The sequence below is a fragment of the Columba livia genome, chromosome Z (assembly GCF_036013475.1).
Source record: "Columba livia isolate bColLiv1 breed racing homer chromosome Z, bColLiv1.pat.W.v2, whole genome shotgun sequence".
Classification (NCBI taxonomy): Eukaryota; Metazoa; Chordata; class Aves; order Columbiformes; family Columbidae; genus Columba; species Columba livia.
The window spans coordinates 42,299,634-42,309,229 of NC_088642.1; positions in this window are offsets into that span (position 1 = coordinate 42,299,634).

The window sequence follows — 9,596 nt, forward strand, 5'->3', positions numbered from 1 at the left end:
TAGGTGACAGGAAAATTAACTAAAAGAGAAAACTGGTTTTAACAAAACCAAGACATGGACGAAGGAAGTTTCATAGCTTACTGCTAGAAAGTAAATGTTGTTGATGGTCTGTGGTGCTTGAGGACACTGGGAGTTAGAGAAACATTAATTTACCTCTCAGGTAGGTATTATTGTAGAAGGTATTATTCCTTCTTCTGCTTCCCAGAGTTGTCTTCGATGAGCGGATTCAAGCTCAGCCAGTTCTGCCAGATGTCACTTCACCATTGTAACATACACATCTTTTAGAATAGTTAATGCAAAGTTTTCAGAAAATGTTGCTGAAAAATCACAATAATTTTTCAGTGAGGATGAAAAAAAATAAAATCCAGAAAAAAAATATTTTCTATAGACTAAATTCCTTTATCATTATTTTTTCTTCTCTCTTTTGTGTTTGCTTGGGGTTTTGGTTGGTTGGTTAGTTGGTTTTGTTTTTGCTTAAAGAATGAGAGATTTCCAAAATTTAGCTCTTAGCATTCCTTTGCAACTCATTTTTCTGTGTCAGTTTTTGAAAAATTCTTTTGGGAAATATGCTACATGTGAAATATCATGCAATAAGTCAGTTTTGAACCCAGTTCTTGCAGAAATGGATGTCTGCTTTCTTGAAGCTGACCAACTGACTTCTTTCATCTGTTTCTATCACATCAGAGATCATATAAGCTTGATAAGCAAAAAAAAATTTGCAATTATGTACATGAGCAGCTGATACTGTTTTAAACATGTGAAGGATCATCACTTTAAGATTAGTCCTTTAATTCCCATGATTCAGTGGGCTAGACAGTTGTTGGGTGAAAATCTGGGGAAATAAAAGGAAGAAGTTTCAACAGAATTCACATAAACCACAGTTTTTGCCATATTGTCAGCCTGCTCTTCATTACTTATGAATTTTTCATTATTCTAGATGGAATAAAGAGGAAAGATTGAGCTAACCACGGCTTTTTCCTAATAATTCAGTGAGCAGAATTTGTGGTCTGCACCTTCACATTACTGGTAGGACAGAGGCTGAAGATGCTGATGCCTGAGTAGACAGCTGCTTGCAGACGATTATCTTGCCCACCCAGCTGATTGTTCTCTCTCATGCTGTTTGTCAGGGTAAATAGTTGCTATTAATCATACATTGGAGGAGACATTACAGCAGTTTCTAGCTCCCTATCTTCCAGCACAGATGTAACTTTTCGTGAAAAAGTAGATAAATATCTCTGTTGACTCCAGATGTCAACAGATGTCTAGGATGGTTGAACTGTATATTTGATGTGAAGAATCTTTATATTCAGAAAACCTCAAAGGAAAACCTCAAAAGAATTTCTAGCTTTTATTAAGATACATTCCACCTCTTCTTTGTACCTTTCTTTCCTTTGTTTTTGTTTTTCATTTGTTCATTCTTTTTTTTTCTTTTGAGGAGAGAAGTATTTTAATTACAAAATCACCAAGGGTTCGGGCTGAGGGAATAGAGTCCAGTCCAGCTGCTTTGGGAAAATCTGAACTGTTTTAGGCTTTACAGCCAAATTCTGGTCTGTGGCAAAGCTGTGCTGGTGACACCACAGGCTAGAAAGCCCATCAGCAAACATTTAACTGTTCACTTTAGAAACTAAGATACTGTAATGAATGTGACACTGATAACTGACTTTCAGTTAACAGGCTCTTGCCACCATTAACAAGGGCAAGTGGACACAAGCATTAATGAAATATTTTTTTTCAGATTAGCTAGTAAACAACTTTGAGCAGCAGCTGAAAGAATATCCTAAGATTTTTTTTCTTTGGTCATTTGCAGGCTGTTTGCTGTTGTAACCTGGATCATCATACTTGACAAAGCAAGAAGATGTTGTCCAGAGTCCTGTTTGAGGGCCTGAAAGATTTTGAACCAGCCAGAGGCTGTCAGTCCCTGTAACTGATAAATGGCTGCAGGTAAGGAATGGCAGAGTCTGTTCCCAAGTTGGTTTAAGTTAGTACTGAGACTACCCTGTTCCTGTTCCCTGGTGAGCTCAGGTGTGTGCGTGCGGCCTGTATTGCAGTGAGACCTCTGGATAGATAAAACTACTGTTGTTGCTTCAGAACTGTTTCAGGTTGTTTAGCAACACACACTGAACAGACCTTTGCAGCCACAGGGTCTGGAACAGAGCTGCAGCTGTGAGATGAGGCCCCATGGTAAACCACTCTTCCTACTCATGCTTCTGGGCTAGACCTTCTCCCAAAAGTCAGCTTCTCTAGGCCTCCGACAAAACTGTCTGAAGCTATCTGTGATGCTTTATGAGAGGCTACACTGCTTATTGTGAGTGACGTTCCTGTGCGGCCAAGAGTTTTGTCTCAGGTGGCACGGGAGCCATTTCCCTTGTTCTCACTGACACTTGTGAGGGGTGGCTTCTACCAGTGCCTAAGAGATTTAGTGGCAAAATCTTTTGTACTTCCCTTTGCAGCAGGGAGAAACTGTGCTTCTTATGCTCTCACATCACCAGCTGCCACTGTGCTGACCCCACCTCTAGGCCTAATCCACAGCTCAAATTAACAGAGTGCTGAGAAACAGCCTTTGGGAGCCTTGCAAACAAACCAGCCATGGTGTTCTTTGGTCAAGAGCAATAAACTTTCAGTTGCTGCTCAAACCCACCTCTTTTTTCCTCAATAGGGGGATTTCCACTCAGGATAAAGCTCTGGCTGGGAAAGATGGGAACAGAAAGAAATTGTGCATTCCAGAGTACCAGGGCATGATTTATGCAGGTTATGGTGGGTGAACATGTCATGAACATTAACACAGCAACTCTGGTTCTATGCCAAGTGTCTCCCATGGAGTAAATGACCTTTCTTCTTAGCTGTTCAGATAAGTGCCTTTTGTTAGGCTTGCTGCCATGGACATGGTGTGACCATCCACATCATTATCTTAATTTTATGCATAATGCTATTAGTATTAGTACCACAGCTACAGATTCTCTTTCCAGTCACTCAGCTCTGTATTTGGAGACATCTGAAGTGGGTTGAGGGAACGGGACCAGGAGAACAAACTACACAGAATAGAAATTAATTCAGAACAGAGAAATCAAATGACTTATTAGTTTCTCCTGCAAAGGAAAAACTTTCTGGAAGAGATTGCAAGATACTGACTGGCAGCACCATGCCATGTCACTCTAGCTAGCACACAAATGTGACACTAACTTTGAGATGAATCCTTAGCAGTGGTCCTGAGACTGCAAGTTCTCTGCCACCTTTTTCCCCTTTCATAAGCCATTTTCCAGCCTGATCAGTTAGAAATATTTCCTGCTCCAGCAATTGCTTTCATAATGGTTTCACATGCAACTATTGTGGTGATGCCAGTCCACGGACTCCAGGGAAGGTGCTCAGTGCTGCTAGAACTCTGTGAATAACTGCGGTTCCCAGCAGGGCTGACATCAGTGTATTCTGGGCACAGCATAAATACATTCCTAGCGAACACCTCAGAAAACACTCTATCACAGAGAAATGCCATAGTTTTATCTGTAGTTGAGTTTTGCTTCAGCAGTGGATCAGCTGGGTCAGCACCACCATTTTCTTCTTTATCACTAATCAGACTCTTCAAAGGCCAAGGAACTGCAAGGAACAACTTTCAGTGAGGCAGAGAGCTGCTCTTTGCTTATAACTTGGGCTGCTAAGTCCCAGAGTTAGCTGATGGAAAGAAGATTAATTACCATCCTCCTGAGACTTGCTATCAGGTTTTATTACTATGAGATGTAATTTGGGCCCTAATAGCATATCACAGTAATAAAATATTTCTAAGTGTTTCTGAAGTCAGAATGAAACCAGCTCTTTGAACTGCTGTTCCCACTTGCTTTTTATCTTTCAGCTGCAATTTGTGGAGGTTTTTCTAGGCTATTTATCTCACTCTGTTAGACCTGATCAGGCAGTGTTGTGAGAGTTACCACACAAAAAAACACATCTGCAGCACAGCAGGCTAGGACATTCAGGCATGCTTCAGACAGGTAGTTGATGATGTAACTTGCTGAGGCTTTCAGATGCACACAGAGCTTTTTATTTTACCTTCATTTGCCATCAATTGTTCCCCTCAGATGCACAGAATTCAATACTGTACACAGGGCACTGTCTTCTGCATATATAGGAGAAAGGAATGCTCTTGGGGCTGGTACTACAGGACTGGGGTAGGAAAAGTTAGCAGAGTTTACAGAAGAAAGGGAGAACAGATTATGTCCTCCAGGTTCTCAAGAGCATTAGCACTGCTAGGGTTGCATTATGAATGTGATAGTATCCATTTTAGTTCTTCCCTCCTCCCTAGTGCCAGAGTTTGGAAGAGGCACCTAGGTTTGATCAGAAAATAAGAGATGAGCTTCGCTATGTCATTTACATCTCTCTTACCTCAGCCTTATCCATCTGACTGAACCTCTTCCAGATGTTCTGCAAATATGCACAAGCTTACCAATAACAAGGTTCTGACTAAGATCCAGACCACCTGTGGTTAGTCTGGTACTTCTCATCTGGATGCTGGTACTGGTTCCCTAGCCAGTTGTCCCTGCAGAATCTTTTCTGGAGATTTCAGTGAGACATACGTCTTCCAGAAGGCTGACTGTTTAGTCATTAAATATGCCACTTGCTAATTCATACTCTTCAAAGAGTGAGCTGAAGTCAGTCTGGACAGAAGGAGAACTGCTGTGACACTGGGCACTATTGGGAAATCAGCTGCTGTGCAGTGTGGCTGATGCTTTCCATGACATCCCACATGGCATGATAAGAATTTTGCTATTGTCTAGGGTTTAGATTGCAGGGTGACAATAAAACAGCGGCAGATGTATTGTTAACCTCCTCTCCCCTCCCACTTCCCTCTCCAACCCCTCCCTCTCCCCCCTTCCCACTAAGGACAGGCGATCGGGAGGAAAAGAAGAACAGAGAGAGAAGAGTTGGAAAAACTAAAAATGTTTTACTAATCCTACTAATAAGAATAGAGAAAATAATGCAAAATATACAAAACCAATCTTGAAAGTCTCAGCAACTGCAGAGCTGGCACCCAAAGTCCTGGATTGGACTCTGCAGCCAGCCGGAGCTGGATTCAGTCTGTCACTAGGCCTCAGTTCGCAGGGACGACTAGCAAGATCCTAATGTCAACCATAAGGAAAAAGGGATGAGAACCTCGTGATCTCCCACTTTTATATGAAGTATTCACGTGAATGGGATGTTATACACTGTTGGTCAGTTTCTTGGCCATCTGTTTCTCGTTGCCCCTCTAGTGAGATGTCCATCCATGCTTATCAATAACTTTGCATTCCACTGCTATGTTTACCAAAACATGTATCTGGTTCTCCAGGAAAATGCAGCTAATATGAAGGCTTTAGCTGACAGGCAAATTCACTAAAAGAGAAACTTGTTTTTTAACAAAACCAGGACATTCCACCCCTTATAATAAGCCATTCACTAAATACTTAAACATTATCAATACAATCTATCAATACAATCTAATTAATCACTACTACTATATATATATATGTACATATATACACAGGAGTAATTAATATTAATCAGTGGACCATCCTTTGAAAAGTTCATTAAGTTCATTTTGTCACAACAGTCTCCCAGGGCAGGAAAAATGGTACAAGTGCATCTCATGGCCACTATTTGTGGGTTAAAGATACCAACTTCGAAGAAGTTGTCAGGCACCACTCGAAGAAGCTAGCTCTGGTTTCATCATCACTGTCGTGATCTGAAAGACACTTATTAAACACTGTTAGTATGGCAATTCACATCATGCAGTTCAGTATTGAATATTTTCACCTAAACTCAAATCCCCTTGAGGTACACACAGAACTTCTCCATCCTTAAGCATCACCCACCAGGTGCTGCCAGGTCCCTGGGCAAAAACAATCCCACGAATGGGCTTGCCTTTGCCTGAGATAGGAATAACCCAGACTGCCTTTCCTAACATATTTTTCATGTGTACTACAGGGACTTTATCTCCTTCCACAGTACGAAGAATTTCTGATTGGGCAGGCCTGGCTCGATTGGTTGATCCTCTAGTGTTGACCAACCAAGTGGCTTTTGCTAAATGTGAATCTCAGTTTTTAAAGGTTCCACCACCAAGTGCCTTTAGTTTAGTTTTTAGCAAACCATTGTACCTTTCAATTTTTCCAGAGGCTGGTGCATGATATGGAATATGATATACCCACTCAATACTATGTTCTTTGGTCCAATTGTCTATAATACTGTTTTTGAAATGAGTACCATTGTCTGATTCAATTTTTTCTGGCGTACCCTGTCGCCAAAGAGCTTGCTTTTCAAGGCCCAAGATAGTATTTCGGGCTGTAGCATGATGTACGGTCAATGGTGGAATCTTTTGACAGAGATCCCAGCTGCCTGGCTTCACCACCTTCTAATTCAATTGTTTCTGCCCCATTGTCCCAGCATCGGAGCAGCCAGGTTAAAATATTCTCGCCTTCATGACAACTGAAGTCTTTTCGCAGATCTCTCAGCTCACCTGGAGAAAAGGACCAAGCATCCAGGCTGATACATTTCCATGCCAGACATGTGACCCTGAATGAATGCTATTTAGAAAGTTTCAGCTAAACCTGCTCAGCTGTTCTCGTGTATGAGACATGGAAAAGCATCACTGGCATATTCCTGCCTGGTAATGAAAAGAAACAGGCCAATTGGCATGAAGAGAAAGGACCGAGGCACAGGAGGCCCCATCTAAAATGACAAGAAATTTCTTCACTTTGAGGATGACAGAGCACTGGAAGAGGCTGCCCAGAGAGATTGTGGAGTCTCCTTCTCTGGAGATATTCAAAACCCACCTGGACACACTGCTGTGTGATCTGCTCTGGGTGAACTTGCTTTAGCAGGCGGGTTGGACTAGATGATCTCCAGAGGTCCCTTCTATCCCCAACCATTCTGTATTCTAACTCTGTGAGTTTGTAATGAGAAAATATAAGTGTACGAGGTGCGTCTGAAGGCCAGACCCACCGGGTAAGGTGGAGAGAAACTATTTGTGAGACACATATGCTGTAGCTACCAGGATTGCTTGCTCTCCCCAACTCTTCTGCTCTCAGCTAATAGCTGTAAAAGCAGCAGCAGTCAGTCTCAGACATTCTTTCCCAAGAAGGCAGAAGATATTTCCAGGGCAGTATATCTGAGATTGCTTTGACAGCTGAAACAGCTATAAAAAACACACCACTTTCAGAGCATAAAGAAAAACTCCTGTGGAGTTCCTTTTTAAATTCTGTAATGACCAAATTAAAAGGAGCATTGCATTTATGAATCATGTATAAATCTTTATGATCTTCCTCTGTTGTTTAAACTAATAAAAGGAAAACATATTCCGTTCTTTGTCACTGCTTTGTGTCTTAATACAAGGGCTTAGCCTTTTAGCCTTTAGATAAGCAATTCACATTGAAATTATTATTGATTTGTTCCATGCTGTTCAACCAAAATCACAGTTCCCTATTAGTCTTCTTGTCTTACAATCTTAGAACAATTACAAGGATAATGTAGTACATCTACATGTTCTGTGCATGTACTGTGTGATTACCTCAAATACTAATGGGTTTTATTTGACTGATACATAGGGCAATGATAGAACTGCTTTCCCTGTAGTACTATAATTTCTCCACATGTGCGAAAGAAAGGTATTTTATTTTTCATCTTTTATAGGCTGTTGCATGGTGGGGGTAGCAAAAAAAGACAAACTGGTTGCAAAGGCAAATAAACACCCAAAAAACATAGCACTGATCCTGGCTTCCTCACTGTTTTTCAGTCCCCAATTCTGTCTCATGCAGAGCAAATGTATCTGGTCCAGGGCAGTCAAACTCATTTTCATGTGGGGCCACATCAGCCTCGTGTTTGCCTTCAAAGGGAAGAAAGTAATTTTTAGGTTCAGCCCACGGGCCTTGTGTTTGCCACTTGGTTATGTGAATTTTACTGCTTTATCACCAACACTGTCTCATAATGCAAAAGACATACTGGTTTTTCTACTTGAAACACAAATGTATACAGGTTCCCATCTATCATTAAATTGCCTTCCTTCTGCATCAATCTTTCTCTCACTGGACATTCTGGGTTTCAGATTATTCCACCAAAGATGGTATGGTGCACCACCTAAGTAAAAGACCATTATTTCCTTTAGGACCAGGTTAAATAATACTCAGATCCTCCCACACAGGCTCACCTTTCCTTCAAACCCCCGTCCCCACATGGCAGAGCTAGCCACATCCATGGAAAACAATGTGGAATTCATGAGTGGGACCCTGACTGCTGGTTACAAAATATCTTTTTACAGGTACCTTTTTTTTTTTAAATAACATGTAATTGCCAAAGGTCATGTATCTGACTAAGTTATTAAAAAATTAAATGAAATGTCCTCCCAGTCGAGAGTAACCTTTTAATTTCCCACCCCCCCTTGCCACGTAATTCTTGTCTGTCTTGTATTTCAGTGCCCCAAGGCAGTTACTAGTGACCCCATCAGCCTCACCTATTACTCTTCTTACATAGCCTCAATGCCTTCCTGTGTAACTATGGTCTGAGGTGTGATAAGGAGAGAGCGGTTGTAAGGAGGGAGAGATAGCAGTGTGGCATGAAGGAATATGTGCCACTTTACAAATAGGTCCTAGAAATGGGTTTATGACATGACAGAGACAACAAAACCCAAGCTGTAACCTTTATCTTTGCTGCTTAACTAAACACTATGTTTTCTGAGCATACAGCGTGAAAGAAAGGGAAACGCACTCCTAATTTGCTGAAAGAGTAGATAAATAAGCATCAGGTCTCCGCCTCAGCTGCAGGCAAAAAGATTGGCAAAGTCTGCGAAGAAAGTTTAGCTTTTTCTTGCCAAGAACAACTAATTCAAGATGGAAGGTGACACAGCAACCAGCGTGATGGATCATGACGAGCCTGGCAGACTAAAAGTTCTCAGGAGACCTGCTGTGACAGCTTCAGGGTTGTAACATTTGCCCATTTGCCTGTTCAGTTTCTGTTTTCTCTGAAAGGAAAAATTCATTTAAAAATAATGATGATGATAATGTTAATAAAGCATTTTTTCCTCTTTTTCAGAATTGCAAAGTTCCATTATGCAGTATTTAGCAATGAGATGCATTCCTCCTTATGCTTTTTGAAAGGATGGCTCCATTGAAGATGAAGGAGAAGAAAGGCAAAGACTGATTTCTGGATGTGAAAGAATTCTCATAAAAGGCAGGTGTTTTAATCAGACTGAAATGGCCTGAAACCAAACTGAAACGTCTCTATTTTTGTGGCATTCAAGCAGTCAGTTTGCCTGCTTTAAGTTCCATGCCCTTTAAATCTGAAATATATTATTTTGGTGTACTTACGGCTGCATGACTGCCCATCTAATAATGTATTTTCCATGTAATGTATTGCATGCAATATACATTGGATGCAACTGTGCATTCCATACTGATTAGTTCTGCAAGCAAATCACATAAAGGACTATCAACAGCTAGAATGTGTGTATAACCCACACTATGCAGGAGTAAGCATGTGTCTTAAAGTTTACTTTGCTACATAGTGGTCTCTGTATGGAGTTGTCAGACTTCATTGTGTTTGGGACCTTTGTGTTGTATTTATATTTGTATTTATATGTATTT